This window comes from Mytilus trossulus, chromosome 13, assembly GCF_036588685.1.
Source record: "Mytilus trossulus isolate FHL-02 chromosome 13, PNRI_Mtr1.1.1.hap1, whole genome shotgun sequence".
Lineage (NCBI taxonomy): Eukaryota > Metazoa > Mollusca > Bivalvia > Mytilida > Mytilidae > Mytilus > Mytilus trossulus.
In genome coordinates, this window is record NC_086385.1 from 19,394,815 (window position 1) to 19,407,213 (window position 12,399).

General features: G+C 38.6%; 1 protein-coding gene across 1 annotated transcript in view; it reads left to right on the top strand.

Moving 5' to 3' along the window:
- Positions 1–3,283: 3,283 nt before the first annotated feature.
- Positions 3,284–12,399, top strand: part of LOC134693938 (epidermal growth factor receptor-like) — a 149,615-nt gene continuing 140,499 nt past the window's right edge. Inside the window, exon 1 of the mRNA XM_063554893.1 lies at positions 3,284–3,402. The gene's annotated coding sequence lies outside the window, so the exon portion shown is untranslated. The remainder of the gene's footprint in view (positions 3,403–12,399) is intronic.

Consider the following 12,399-nt stretch of genomic DNA (forward strand, 5'->3'; position numbering starts at 1 on the left):
CGACTCTGACGGGGATATCATGAGCGGCATCATTAGTGAAATAGCTAAAGACTTCTACTCAAAAGTGGCAGCCAGTTTATGATGAATAAAAGGAGATGTAGGGTTATAAGTCCATGATACAGTAACCCAAATACAAAACTAACCAAAAGATATTAAGAGGACATCATAAGTCTTCAACCATTTACGAAACCGAATAGTTACGCGTGGCATGGACAACAGTTTTAAAACTTATTGGTTTTAAAATTATAATAATAGGAAAGAACGCATTATAAGATGGACGAAGATGAAACAGATGGTAAGTTTGTTGATATATATCACACGTACACTTCATTTGAACTTCTTAGAACATTCAATGATATTTTTAGCTATCTATTTTTGACGTTTATTTTTTTTGCTTATTTGATTTTCAATTTACTAGGTAATATTAAATGTAAGATGACGCAGGAAATACATAACTGAGACAGCAAACCCAACCACACAAAAATGAATTCTTCAACAATAATGAATTAAATAGGCCAAACTCTGTATCTGCCTGTTTCTATCTATAAATGGGTAAATAAATTGGACAGAAACAACCAGAGATCTGAATTCATCAAACTAGTCTCAGTATAGCTTAAATTAGTATAAGGTATGACATAGGATAACTTGTCGCGTCACTAGGATCTGGACATTTTTGGTGAGTCGCAACTTCCGACGAAATTCAGTAAATATGTTTCTGAAATCAAATGTGTAAAACCCTTCCTTTCACAATAGTTAGTGCTTATGAGCGCCTGTTTGGTGTCTGTGTTGAAAACTTATATTTTCATGATTTCTAAGTTTATAACTTCTTTTCAATTAGTGTAACTAAATACGTTTAGCATAAAAACAACGCAGTCAAATTCATATTTTTTTTTTGTGTTTGTTATTTATTTACACGATAAGGCTCCAAATTTTACACAAATGCATTGAATTGGACTCGTACAATTTTTCAGAAGAAACTGCATCTATTGCTCCTTTAGACGGGTCATTTGAACCTGTTGGTGATACTGATTCATTTCTAGCATTCATAAAGTTTAAATGATATATTGTCTCATTTTCCAGATAATGACATTTTTAGATATCATAACATGCTCTTTTATGGTACTGACAATGATTCCTTGAGCACCATGTGCAAATTCATCATATGGGTTTACGATTGCACTTTTACGTTTAGCAGTAGATCTTCGGGGTTGGTCAAACATTGAATGGCTACTGAAATAAAATAAATTTAGTATTGTTTAATAAGTTCTTTAGGATTCAAGTTTATAATATGACTGCGGCAATAAAAGATTTAAAAATTAAGAAACAAATATGAAAAAATAGGATCCTCTCAATATTGTTTGATATAATGGCATGCAATGAAACTACAGTGTTAAATATATCTCGTTATTTATTGCTAGACATAATCCAAAGATGCTGACAATATTGGCAGCATAATTCCACCCTGAAATTTAAAAGAAGCTATCTAAGAATCATGACTTTTTATCATTTGTTTTAGTAGTTTGAAACTAGATCCCACTAAATATCTGTACTTTATTTGTGTTTTTAGTGATTCTGTTACTTGATTTTCTTGTTTAAACCCGATCTGGTGAGTTTTACATGTGTGGAATGGTTAAGGCAAAGCAGAGGTTGGGGAGCCCGCAAACATGTTTTACTCCGCAATATTTTGTTTATACTGTCTCAAGTTAAGTGTCTGTAATGCCGTGAATATCGTATGTAGTTGTGTATCATATTTTGCTATTTATTTTGGACAGAAATTAGGCTGATGGTTTTCTAATTGGAATTCTTATACATTGAATTTTGTCGCAGCCTTTTATATCTTGATAAGAAATATGGTTTTGCTCATTGTTGAATGTTGAAGGCATCTTGATGACAAATAGCTGCTTACATCTACGTCATTTGATCTCTGGTGGATAGTTATATCATTGGCAATCATATTGCATCTATTTGTAACATATTACTACTGTGTATGTGCGTTCTTATGCCCTTCTGTGTTTCAAATGGAACGATTTTTGTTAATTTTGATGGTAACTCTTCATTATACACGATAAGAATTACATAACTGAACCATGTCGAACATGAACTTAACCATGACACGAATGAACCAAACCATGACACAGATATTTCAGTAATTTTGAATTGATGGCAAAAGTAGGTATTTTTCAGAACAATTGACCGCAGTGTTATATCACGAAGATATATGTGATGTAACAGACTGCAAGAAAATAACTTTTTTTATGCACGATAAACCAATAAGCAAGTTTTAAATTTTGACATACGCAAGCTTTGTTCTGTGTTAAATCATTAACCATATGATACAACTTGTGATGTACTAACATATTAACTTTATACAAAGGTACTTACCAGCTTGAATTAATGATCAGAAGTTTCATTTACAAAATATCCCAATGTTTACATTTTTGCATTGATTTTCATCAAAAAGACTTAACACCGTCATGTCAAACTTATCCAAACTATGACAAAATCACTGTACTAAACACTCCTCGATATGACGATCTTACTACCCGTGTCTATATGAGAAGCACTTCCAGAGTGGAGTGGGGGTCAGGATGGGGTAGGGCATCACTTTTTAGGAGTTTGAATGTCCTTTTACATCTTTCACCTCTCTTGGAACATTTCTATATGCACTCATATGGTCTTAATTATGAAGTTTAAAACAGATAGAAGATGTAATGTACAAAAGTAATAGAAGCTCTTTTATGTGGTCAGGTGCTGATCCAAACATTTAAAAAAAGTGGGGGGGGGGGGGTTTCCAACTATATGTCCCTATTCAAATGCATTGATCGGCAAAAAAAGGGGGGGTCTAACCCCCAGACCCCCCTTGGATCTGCCAATGGCAGTAACAGGTAGATGTTTTCTATGAACACTAAAATTTGGATCTCTTTTATGCACAGAAGCACCAATTATTTTCTATGTTAACTTCTAGTTTGACCTCATCTAATATAATGTTTTTAATGTACAGTTGAAGTTGAATTAAGGAATAACAGTACTGTAGTTGAAGAGTTGCCACCGTCAATTGTAGATTTGACGGTCGCAAATGCAGTTTTACTGGCGACGCGGAGCGGAGACAGTAAAACAGAGATTTGCGACCGTCAAATCAAAATTGACGGTGGCAACTCTTCAACTACAGTACTGTTATTCCGAATCTAATGCATTACAAAAAGAAAAAAATACGATAAAACTTGAAAAAATGTCTAAATTTGTCAAATAAAAAAAATCTGCGAAACGTCATGAATAATTTTGACACAAAGACGTCATGGCTAAACGTGACGTCATACAAACGAAAACTTACAAACTGGAGGTTATTTCGTTACCTGTACGCTTCAAATTTGGATAAAATAACATTAAAACGGCAAATTCGAGGTAGGTGTTGTTTTATTTTTGATTATATAGTAGTAAGGGACCTACCATTTGATTTTTATGGGGGGGGGCTAGGATGAAATTTGAAAAAAATAGGCAGGACAGGAGTTTTGAGTAAAAAAAAAAGGCAGGATGACTTTCTTGGTAAAAAAAAAGGCAGGATGACAATTTGGGTAAAAAAAGTCAGGATAAACTAGTAAAAAAAAAGGCAGGACCGAATAGAGTAAAAAATAAAGAGGCAGGACAGAGATTACAACTAAAAAAAAAAGCAGGACAACATTTTTCATCCTAGCCCCCCCATAAAAATCAAATGGTAGCTCCCTAATCGAACATTTGTTGATTCATCAATTCAAAATGGCGGGTCAATCCTTAGTTACGCCTGGTCAACTGTGGATTAGAAAGTTCGGTCACAATTTATACAGCTTATACTTGTCTTCTCCATTACACATTATAATTACTTATGTTGTGACCCCGAGTATATCTCGAGACCGATAAATACCTTGGATGGTCGTTCCTGGAGTCAGGAACGGCCGATTGCTCTTCTAGTGAATATTAGCGTCTGTAGCCATTAGTAGTTTCAACCGGAAGAGGATGCTTTCTGGGTAGTTCTTCGGACATCTCTCGATGGTCTGTCTGATGACCTAAAACTAACCCTACGAATACTACACTCCCCCCAGTTTTATTAATAAGGCCCCCTCTAATGATGGGGGCCCTGTGTTTTTCGCCCAAAATCAATAAAATACTGAAATAATACCAAATTTTGAAAAAATAAGCATCGATTTTAAAGTATACACCCTATCCCCCTAACAATTTTTAAAAAGTATAAAACCTATCCCCCAAAACGACCCTTTGTATCCATGGGTCTACTGATTAACTAAAATTTAGTACAATGGGTTCCCTACAAATTGGGAACCCAGAAAACTGTGAATTGTTCTAGTCTGGACCGTATGCCAACTTTTCACCATCTTTATACCAACTAGAAACAGGCCATTTAGAAGCTGCGTGTCCACTACATAGTTGGACCCAGGAGGTTGTGCTGATCCATTCTCCGTCGTGAAGAGTCTTGTTTCATTTTTCCTCACTTGCAATGAATTTATACCTTTGTTTGGGTAGGGAATTCCAGGATCCCATTGTCTTCTGTTGGGACCCGATCTAACTGTGCTCACACAAAAGGCTGATGTCCCACTGTCTACTGGTGGTGGCTGCTGCAGATTGAAATACCTAGTGCCAACATTATCTGTTTTAAAAGGTAGCCCTAATCCCGAATCAGGGCTTTCTGGATTAATGTATACAGATTCCTGGTTGACAGATGATTTGAAAGTTATAACTTTTTCATTGTTGAGCCAACTGTTGCTTTCTGTTGCGACTTTTCTGTCAGTTCCTCCTGTTGAGGAAGGGTCATCAAAAGTGAGGGATGTATGACTGTTTTCAGTATTGTCAGTCATTCCTCCGTCAACAACAGGAGTAGGGAAAACTGTGACTATCTTCTCATTACTGGCCCCTTCTACCAAAGTGGTAGGAGCCTCACCGTCGGAGGTGGAGTCCCAACTTTCTTGGGCCTCCGCATCACTTACCAACGTTGTCTCTGTTGGGACAGCAACCTTTTGAATGTCACTATTATTCTCAATGGCCAAAATAGCAGCTCCTATGGGTTTTCTAATTATATTGGCCACTGAACCCTCTTGGTCCGATGTGAGCAATGCTGGAGCAACTAAATTGCCTTGGGGCACCTCGTATTTCTCTACTGATGGTGTAGCTGGGATATCCACCATCAAGGAATACCCCTGGTTGACCCTTATTTTCCAACAGTCACTGTCTGTGTCCTTTATTAAAGTGAACCTACTGTCCACATCAACCTTCATCAGTTGATGAATATCAAGTAAGGAGTACTTCGCAAAGCCTGGGTCCCTTTTAAGGATTTCCTCAACCAACAAATACCCACCTGGAAGAAAGCTGTGGTTAAACTCTGGTGCACAATGCCTCAATATGTTCGTGAGACATCTTAATAAGTAGCAGTCCAAGCCGCCTGCAGGAGTTGCCTCTTTGTCAGAATCGGAGCACTGCTCTGACTCAATCTCTGCTTTAACCTGTACCGACACACGGGGTTCTCTGTTTCCCTCTCTGTCCCTTGCACATACCCCTGGGCTCCCTATAGCTACCTCCACTACTCTGCCTTGGGGTACAGACTCAACTACCGAGAGGCCTAACTTCATTTGCAGGGACTCACTCTGGCCTCCTGAGTAGTCCCGTTTAAGTTTAATGGTACTGTTGCAGTTCTGCTTGACTGATTTATAAAGGAAACAGTTTTATCCCTCCCCTGTAAATAAAGACAGTCCTTCCTAACATGTCCAGGCTTTAAACCGTGGTAGCACACTCCCTCCAATGGAGGCCCTCTATCAGTGGAGGGACTCCCTGAGACGGACTTACCTCTTAAGTTTGGGCATTCCATTTTGGAATGGCCCCTCTCCCCACAGTGGTGGCAACTTTCTGTCCCTGACTGTCTGCCAGGTGAACAACTTCCTGCAATGGGGCTTGTAAGGAGTTGCTTGAATTGGTCCATCATGTCGTCTAATTTTTCGTTGACTTGACTAAGTTTGTTTTCAAACTTCTTATTAGACTTTTCTAACTCCACTTTCCATGTACTGGCTGGGGCCCCCTCGAGGGCAATTGTATCCCTTACATGGGGCCCCTGATACTCGTGGAAGGCCTCATGGTGGGCTTCATACTGCCCATCAGTTACTTGCCTAACCTCACGCCTGTTTGGCTTGCCATATATTGCCTGTGTGTTGTGTTGGAACATCCGTATTTTATCTACGGCCTCCTCAATACTTTGGGGCTGAAGGTTAGAGACTTGCACTCCCAACTGTTTGTTTTCAATACCCTGGCACAGCCGCATTACGGCTTGCTCATACATATAGTCATCAGGGAGGTTTCTAAATGCCCTGGTGGCCAAGGACAACACCCGATCAGCCCAGTCCTCAAGAGACTCCTCATGGGCTTGCCGGGCATTGTTAAACTGGACCTGGGCAGTCTCAGGGAGTAACTTGAAACCAAAGCGCTTGTGAAGCTTTTCCACAAGCTCCCTATAACTTACCTCCCTGTCCCTTTCCGTTATGAGGGCATAATATTCGCTGGCCTTCCCCTCAAGGCACCAGCAAAGTTGGTCTTTACATTCCTGGGGACCCCATTCACAAACCTCTGCGTATCTAGCAAATTTTGTGAAAAAGGCCTGCCAGTTGCCCTTCCCGTCATACTTGATATTTTTTGGGGCATTGCTAACTTTAGAGACTGCACCTGAAGTTGCTCGTGCCCCACCTCTGCTGTCAGGTCCCCTTATGTTTTCCCTGGGCCTATCCTCATTGTGTGGCATTGGGTAAGCATGTTGCTCGTAGCTCCCCCCAGTGGTGACCCCTTGTGGGGGCACCGGTGTATACCCTTGGTTGTACTGAGTTTGGGATTGTCTATCCCCATAGGCACGGGCAGGGGTCCGCCTTGGGTCCTCACCCCTGTTGTTTGGTCCTTCTTCATACGTCGGGGCAGGTCCTTGCCTGGAGTCCTCGCCCCTATTGTCTTGCCACTTGCCATACCTACTGCGGGGTGTTTCATACTGTCCCCCACCAGTGTGAGCTGGTTGGGTACAGGGTGCTGACCCTTGACCTGCATAGTTGCTTGTGTGACCCATGGGGTATGAAGGTGCGCCCCTTTTAGTTGGAACGGTTTTGTCCCATGCACTGGCTTCCCCTGGCCAGTGCTGTTTGGCATTGATACTACTCCCTTGATGTTGGGGGTTACTTTGGTTTGGGTCACCCATCATGGGTTGACTCCACTCATTTTTTGTAATTTGTTCCCTGTATCCCCCATCCCAATTTCCTGTGGTCTTAGGTCTAGCTCCCGCATCCCCGGAATATGGGCTACACTCAAGAAAGGCAGAGTCCATCTGACTAGGACCATTCCAGGGTCCAGGACTTTGCCCCTGATGCCATGCCTCTTGCTTAAATTCTGATTGGGCATGTACCCGTGCTGGGGTGCCTTGTGAGGCAACGTGTCCCCCACCTATTAATGTGTTAACCCTGCTTAACATTTCATTGTGCCTGCCTTGGGCTTCAGGTGGTGGTCCATTATTTTGACCACCCCCATTTTGATTGAAGTCTAGCCTAGACAGGAGGGCCATTGTCACTCGAAGATGGGATATTGTGGCTAGATCTGACTCAGTCACAAAACCCTTACCCTCCCTTATGTCCATAATTTGCTCCCCAGTTTTTATTCCTATACCTGGGAGCTGGAGTAACTCTTGAAAGCTACAAGTGTTTATGTTTATGATGGACATTGTAACTGTAAACAATCAACACTGTTTTTGTACCAAGTTTATTTATTTATCAATAAACAACAACAACCAACTCTTTTAATAATACAGATGTTTTTATTTTATTTTATTTTTATTGAATAACAAAACTTCCGCTTTATAGGGTAACCCGTCCTTCTGGTCTGCGGTTATTAGCGGAAGCAAACAGAACAGAACAATAACACTACTGGTAACCCGTCCTTCTGGTCTGCAGTTATCAGAGGTAAACAGAACAATTAACAACACGACTGGTTCCCCGTTCCTCCCAGGTCACGTGATCCAAGTCGTCTTGAAAATACGAAAAAACAACGAATACTCAATGCCACACAATAAACAGGGGTTCTACCGCGCTGCAAAACCCCTGTAATGTTATGTAATATTCTCTACCAGAGTATTACACAACAAAAAACGATCGGTAAAGGTTTCCCCCGAATCCTTTTCCGCGGGAAACACTGTTGAAGCGAACGTCGCCTCAAATCACAATATAAGCAATTACTTGCAATGCACCACGCAAATAAGTGCTCGCAGCGCCAATGTTGTGACCCCGAGTATATCTCGAGACCGATAAATACCTTGGATGGTCGTTCCTGGAGTCAGGAACGGCCGATTGCTCTTCTAGTGAATATTAGCGTCTGTAGCCATTAGTAGTTTCAACCGGAAGAGGATGCTTTCTGGGTAGTTCTTCGGACATCTCTCGATGGTCTGTCTGATGACCTAAAACTAACCCTACGAATACTACACTTATTATTCAAAATTAAGTTTCATGTTCGTATGTTTGAGGGAATTTTGAACCACGATGGTACCCGAACCACGATCGATGTCCATTTTATATCTCGCCGAAGTGCGATGATAGCATACACCTTATCGCTATTTCCGCTTGACCCGAGAATCTGTTCCGCTTGAACTATTGGCGTCATACAACAATCACTTTTCCATTGTGGCGTCAGACATTTTGAATTATGACGTCAAATTTTTACGGGGACCCTGTGTGATGTCCAGTAATGGCGGACAAATAGCGATAAGGTGTATTGTTAATATAGTTACGACGCAATCGGCGATAGTGCGATGGATTACTAGTCTAAATTATATTTTCAAAGATTTCATATTTACATTATGCAAAATTAGTAATATTTAGTAGGAGTTTACAGATTAAAATCAAATTAATTTTGCTTCCATAAATTTTATCCATTACCTAGTCGCAGTTTTCAGCGCTAAAGGAAACATATGGGATCTTATATATTTTTTTAAATCCACGGACAAGCATGTACTTAAACAGGTCGAGAACTCTAGATTTTCTGACGTCAGAATATATTTGCCATAGTAATTTCCAAAACACAAGGCCAATATGGCCTTGAAAAACTGACCAATCGACTCAATGAACTACAATGCATTGTGGGCTACTACGAGTAAACTACTATACTTAAAACACGTGGAATTAGTGGGAAAACAGTCAACTAATATATTGTCTCGGACTCTCATTACCAAAGTTTTTATTCTGCAAATATATTTAATGTAAAATATACAACGTAATCTTCAATTTGCATGCTCAGATTAAAAACATATTGTTTACGGGCTTCACGATTCGACTTTCTTTTTCGCCTTGCAAAAGTAGTTGAACCAGTTTTGTGCATTGTGATGAATTGAACCTGCATTAATTTCACGACATGACACGAGCATGACATAGTGAAATATCCAATGAAGTGACCACTGTCCAGAAAGAAAAACATTTGAGCTCTTTTAAACCTGTATAATGTCATTCCAAAATCATTTCTGCCTAAGAAAACACGAAACCTTTCATTGAAACACTTCTTTCTGTCAGTGACTGAATGTGTATTTTTTTTATTAGGACCTGAACTAATAGTAAGGAAATCATAATATTCAGTAGGCTAAAAATAAGTGTTATGAAAGCGGCAGGGGCGGATCCAGCCATTTTAAAAAGGGGGGTTCTAACCTTGGACAAAAGGGGAGGTGGTTCCAACTAAATGTCCCCATCCAAATGCACTGATCGTCCATCCCCCGCAACCCCCGCCCCCTGGATCCGCCACTGAGCGGGTACGGTATATAGCTCAATACATTCTTTATAGTTTCATCCATCGATAATATCCTTTTGTTGCTAATTTTATCACAAAATATACCTCAAAGGTTTTTTATCCTTCGGCTGCTGTCCTCTTGACATATGAAAATATCTTCAATACTAAAAGTCTCTGGGTCATAGTGGGTGCCATATTACCTATTATTTTTTTCTAAAACGTGCTTTGTATATAGAAATAAGAAAATGAGGTATGAGTGCCAAATGAGACATCTTTCCAACAAAGACATTATTTAGTAAAGTAAGCAGTCATAGATTCAATGCTGAAAAGTAAGCTATTAATTATAATGACCCAAAAATTACTTGTGTAAAACAATCCAAACAAAAAGAAAAAAAAAAAACCGGCCCAATTAAATATATAAAAGGACAAGAAATCTATCCCATCAAAAATATATATATATTGTATAGAAGCATGTATTTCAGTGGTTGTCGTTGTTTATGTGTTACATATTTGTTTTTCGTTCATTTCTTTTTATGTAATTAAGGCCGTTAGTTTTCTCGTTTGAATTGTTTTACATTGCCATATTGGGGCCTTTTATAGCTGACTATCAGTATTGGCTTTGCTCATTGTTGAAGGCCGTACGGTGATCTATAAATGTTAATTTCTGTGTCATTTTGTGGACAGCTGTCTCATTGGCAATCATACCACATCTTCTTTTTTATTTTAGATCCAACGCTGCAATTTTCACAAAACATATTAAATTTTGCGCCTTGTCGCACATCCATATGGATAAAATCATTACAGCTTATTTCCTAATGCATGTAGAGCAAAACTTTGTTTAGCTGGCTTGCTTTAAATTTGTTTGTATATTGTACAAAATATAAAATATACAAGTTAAACTATGCCTTTATATATATATTGTTTAAAGATGTTAATCTTATTTTCAAAGCTTGTATAAACAACTATACAAACAAAGCAAGCAAGCCAACCAAAGTTTTACTTTGCAGGTATAAGAAATCAGCTGAAATGATTTTATTCAGTTTGGCAAATGTCCGAGCCCGTTAAAAAACAAACAAACTGAAAATACAGCTGCTGACCTCAATACCTTCAAAACAAAGAGAACAGTTTGGAAGTCCCATTCACAAAAATGTGACCAAAACAAATACTTATAGATTTTGTTAACACTGTCATGTATGTAAGTATTTCTTCGCCATCTTTACGAACAAATCATTCAACGATCCCACATTTGCCTTTTATTATCTAGATACGAACATTGCTGTACTCGTGAATTTCAGACCCGGCTGTTATCGACGGCTTACTTTACACTAGTAAGTTTGTCTCATGGGTAATTGTGTTTTTTCGCTGTTGTTTTGTTGCTGTCTGGTGGACAAATACATGAATCTCTGTGCCATCATCAAACATGTTAATGGCTATATATCGGGTAATTCAAACCATTTTTTCTTCGCATAGAAACAACTCTTCGTTAATCTGAGCATGGAAGTAATACTTTATATCACGAACTATAAATGAGGATACACAAAATGAAAAACTAAGCGAAATTGTGAATCCCGCATTGCACGAACAAATGTGTTGTATTTCATTAAATAACACGTGTTCTTGGTTGATTGTATAAACACGTAGTAGTCCATCATGCATTGTGACTCATTTAGTGGATTGGTCAAAAACCCAGGTAAAAATAAATTGCGTCACATGTAAATAAACAATTACATGTGCGAGGACATAAGTATGCTTATTTATGCATTTCCATATAAGGTAGTGGTCCCGACCTGTTAAAAGAAAGGTTACTACTACATCATGTATATGCAGTGGTAGCAATGCTTCCACTTGTACAAGTTTTTAAATAACGAGATTAGATAAAACTAGACGTACACACAAGCAGGCTAGCACATGGACTAATTCTTGTTACAAATCCTAAGGTGCGCTCGACTCTAATTACTCAGCACGAGTTTTTTTCTGGAGTTTATCACACCACGGATATATTAAGTGAGTAATCTTTTATATTATGAAGACTGTGAATTAGACAGACACATCAGACAACCTGGGTTTCTGCCCCTAGGTAATTTTAAGGAAATATTGCAGTTTTCGGTTATTATCTTGAAGTTTATAATAGATAGAGATAACGTGTAAACAGCAAATTGTTCTTAAGGTTTATGTACCCTTCTGTAGCTATTTTTGTACGAATTTTTCAAACCTCAATTGTATCAACACTACAGATATAATGAAAAATAGAGATAGGCCATTTAGTACATATTCCAAGGGGAAACTTGATGCAAAGCATTATTTTTTACTGTTTCATTGCATTTTATAGAAAAAGAGGACTTTGTGGCAAATAAATCAAGATTTTTGTAGAAAATCCACAGCCTTTAATACAGAGATTTTTGTTTTAAAATTTGAAAAATAAATTACTCACTTTATTTTCTATGATGTGCTAGTGTTTATTTATAACAAAAAGTTCTAAACAGCCTGTAAATTCCAAAACACATCGTGCTGAGTCACTAAAGTCGAGCGCACCCTAAAAGGTGTACTTGATTTTGGCCATATTTTTATTTGTTTTAACCAATAACTACATTTATAAACTTGTTTTAAGGAAATCAATGCTAGCACTGC